The sequence below is a fragment of the Mobula birostris genome, chromosome 17 (assembly GCF_030028105.1).
Source record: "Mobula birostris isolate sMobBir1 chromosome 17, sMobBir1.hap1, whole genome shotgun sequence".
Classification (NCBI taxonomy): domain Eukaryota; kingdom Metazoa; phylum Chordata; class Chondrichthyes; order Myliobatiformes; family Myliobatidae; genus Mobula; species Mobula birostris.
The window spans coordinates 72494096-72498489 of NC_092386.1; positions in this window are offsets into that span (position 1 = coordinate 72494096).

A 4394-nucleotide genomic window follows, 5' to 3' on the forward strand; every position below is an offset into this window, starting at 1 on the left:
CTGGCCTTACGAATGAGTTTGTTGATTCTGTTGGTGTCTGCTACCCTCAGCCTGCTGCCCCAGCACACAACAGCAAACATGATAGCACTGGCCACCACAGACTCGTAGAACATCCTCAGCATTGTCTGGCAGTTGTTAAAAGACCTCAGTCTCCTCAGGAAATAGAGACAGCTCTGACCCTTCTTGTCGACAGCCTCAGTGTTCTTTGACCAGTCCAGTTTATTGTCAATTCGTATCCCCAAGTATTTGTAATCCTCCATGTCCACACTGACCCCCTGGATGGAAACAGGGGTCACTGGTATCTTAACTCTCCTCAGGTCTACCACCAGCTCCTTAGTCTTTTTCACATTAAGCTGCAGATAATTCTGCTCACACCATGTGAACAAAGTTTCCTACCATAGCCCTGTACTCAGCCTCATCGCCCTTCCTGATGCATCCAACTATGGCAGACTCATCCAAAAACTTCCCACTGATGGTGGGAAGTCCAACTACAGGTCGGTACTGGACATAGTTTTGGAAAATGAGCCAGGCCAGTTTACAGATCTGATAGTAGGTGAATATTTTGGGAACGGTGACCACAGCTCATTATGTTAAGAGTAAGGATAAACTTGGATCTTGTGAAAGATACTAAATTAGTGAAGGGCACATTATGAGAGAATAAGACAGGAAATACAGGCCACTGATTGAGAGAAGCAGCTGTCAGGCAAGTTCTTCAGGAGGAGTTGTTTAAAAGCTGGCGCTCAGAGTTCAGGGTTGGCATGTTCTGGTAAGGAGTAAGGACAAAGTTGGTAAGGGAACCTTGGATGAACAAAGTGGTCCTAAAATTAGTCAGGAAGAAAATGAAAGTATACATGAGGTACAGATAAGGGAAAATCAGAGTAGATCCTTGTGGAATATAAAGTTAGCGGGAAAGTACTCAAACAGGCGAATAGGAAGGGCCAAAGGGATTGCAAAATGACCTTGGAGTGCAGGGCCAAAGAAAAAGAAGATAACTAAAGAGGAGTTATGTGCACTGAAGAATAATGGAGGGATCTGTGATTGGAGTCAGAGCCAGTGATGAACACGTTATGACAGTACTTACCAAGGAGAAGAAGTTAGAGGATAGTGAAACAGATTCAGAAATGCTAATGTGCTGGGAGGTTTTGAGAATAAGGAGGAGATAGTGCAACGTCTCCTGAAAAGCATTCAAGTGGATGTGCCCAGGGTCTGAAGCATATATCCCAAAATATTGATCAAAGCAAGTGAGGAGGCTGTTAGTGCGTTGACAGTGATCTTTCTGTTCCCTCAAGCAACTGGCACGGTCTAGGAGGACTGGAGAGTAGCAAGCATTGTGCCTTTGCTCAGGAAAGGAAACAGGGATAATCCTGTAATTACAGGCCAGAGAGGCTGACAACAGTGTCACTGGAGAGGATAATAACGAGTAAGATTTATGCATATTTGGAAAGGCATGGCCTGTTTAAGGACAGTCAGCGTGGCTTTGTGTGGGGCAGGTCATGTCTTGCAAACCTGAGATTTTTGAGGAGCTGGCAAAGGAGTTTGATAAGGGTTAGGCAGTGGTCTACATGGACTTTATTATTGTACTTGACAGGGTCCTTTATGATGTGCAGTATAAAGATGTATAAGATCCTGTGAATTGCCTGTTTGCATGCAGAGCTGGCTAGTTCATAGAAGACAGATTATAGGGGTGAAAGGCTGTTTCTGGCTGGAGGACTGTGACTAGTAGTGTTTTGCAAGGATCCCTATTATTGTGATATAGTGTATTTATTTTATTTAGAGATATGCAAGTGGGTAAGGTGGCAGTGAAGGCATATGAATATTTGCCTTCATTGGCCGGGCTGTTGCATGTAGGATTAGAGGACATGCTGCACTTACATAAAACTTTAGTTGGACTGCACATGGAATATTGTGTGCTGTTCCCATGCACCATTACTGTGGGATTGTCGAAAAGATGCAGTATGTGTTTCCAGGATGTTTCCTGGATGAGAAGGTCTGAGCTATAGGGTAGATAGGGTAAACTTGGTTTGCTCTCCTTCGAGCTGAGGGGAGACTATGAGAGGCATAGAAAGGGTGGAGTCAGAATCAGCTCCACGGGATAAAAATATCAAATGCCTGAAGTCAGAAGAGGGGAGGTTAAAGGTGACATGAGGGGCAAATTGTTTTTACACAAAGGGTTATAGATGCCAGGAATGGGTTACCAGTGGTTGTAGTGAACCCAGTGTTTTTCTGGAGTCTTTAGATATATAAAGGGCTGGGAGGGATATGAATGATGAATAGAAGGTGGAAATTTAATATAAAGTGGCATCAAGATCAGCACAGCATCATGGGTGAAGTGACCTGACCGGTGCTGCACTGTTGAACGTTAATCGTATCGCATCTTAACTTCCTCCACTCCAGAGAAACAGACCGAGACTCTCCAGTCTGTCCTTGAAGCTGAAACGCTCCATTCCATGCAACATCCTGGTAAATCTCTTCTGCACCTTCTCCAGCACAATAATGTCCTTCCTATACATTGCTGACAATAACTGCACATATCTGCTGTACTCTAACTGAGATTTGTACAATGTTCTATCAATTTGGATTATAACCACCCTGCTCTCATACACAGGACCCTACTGAAGATGTGTGGTATTCTGTATGTCTCCTAGCTCTGCCACCTTCAGGAGCCTTTGGACTTGAATGTCAAAGGTCTCATGTTTCTCAATAGTCCTTAATAACCTCTTGTTCATTAGAACTTCAAATTGCATCACCTCACATTTATCAGGATTAAATTCTACTTGGTACAGTTCTTACTTTATACAAAGCAAAACCCAATAGCATGGATGGCAGCAATGCTTCACTACCAGCTATGCCTGTTTTGAAAGGGAGAATATAACTACAGCTGTGAATGTCCCTGCTGCACCCATTGACCCTGTGATCTGTGTCTCGGAGGCTAACGTTAAGCTGCTTTTAAGGAGGATAAACCCTCGGAAGGCAAAAGTTCCCAATGGAGTACCTGATAAGGCTCTGAAAACTTGTGCCAAACAACTGGCGGGAGTATTCAAGGACATTTTCAACCTCTCACTACTATGGTCGAAAGTTCCCACCTGCTTCAAAAAGGCAACAATTGTACCAGTGCCTAAGAAGAGTAGTGTGAGATGCCTTAATGACTATTGCCCAGTAGCACTCACATTTATGGTGATGGGGTGCTTTGAGAGGACGGTCATGGCGGGAATGAATTCCTGCCTCAGCAGGATCTGGACCCACTGCAATTTGCCTATTGCCACAATAGGTCTATGGCTCTTCATGTGGTCTTATACCAGCTGGATAATACAAACACCTATGTCAGTGTTTAACACCATCATTCCCTCAATCCTGATTGATAAGTTACAGATCCTGGGCCTCTGTACCTCCCTCTGCAATTGGGTCCTTGACTTCCTAACCGGAAGACCACAATCTGTGTGGATTGGTGATAATATCTCCTCCTCACTGATGATCAACCTCAAGGGTGTGAGCTTAGCCCACTGCTCCACTCTCTCTATACCCATGACTGTGTGACTAGGTCAAGAGTGTGATATGCTAGCTAAATGTGTGGTGTCGCAGCAACAACCTTGAACTCAGTGTCAATAAGATGAAAGAGCTGATTATTGACTTCAGGAAGGATAAGACGAAGGAACACAACATCAATCCTCATAGAAGGATCAGAAGTGGAGAGAGTGAGCAGTTTCAAGATCTCTGAGGACCTAACCTGGTCTCAACCAGGCTGTAAAGAAGGCTAGACAGCAGCTATATTTCAGTAGGAGTTTGAAGAGATTTGATTTATCAACTACAACACTCAAAAACTTCTATAGATGCACTGTGGAGAGGATTCTGACAGGCTGCATCACTGTCTGGTATGGGGAGCAGGGGGCCAGGACACTGCACAGGGCCGAAAGAAGCTACAGAAAGTCGTAAAATTAGTCAGCTCCATCTTGCATACTAGCCTCTGTGGTACCCAAGACATCTGCAAGGAGAAGTGCATCAAAGAAGGCAACATCCATTGTTAAGGACCCCCAGCACCCAGGACATGCCCTCTTCTCATTGATACTGACAGGAAGGGGGTACAGAAACATGACGGCACACACTCAGTGATTCAGGAACAGCTCCTTCCCCTCTGCCTAAATGGACATTGAACGATGAACACTACCTCACTTTTTAAATGTATATTATTTCTGTTTTTGCACTGTTTTTAATCTGTTTAATATACACACACATATATTTAATGTAATTGATTTACTTTTTTTTCTATATTATCATGTATCGCATTGGACTGTTGGTGTTAACAGATTTCACAGTACAATCTGGTGATAATAAACCTGATTCGATGTTATTTTCCTGCTCATTTCACTAATGCATCGATGTCAGCCTGTCACCTCTGT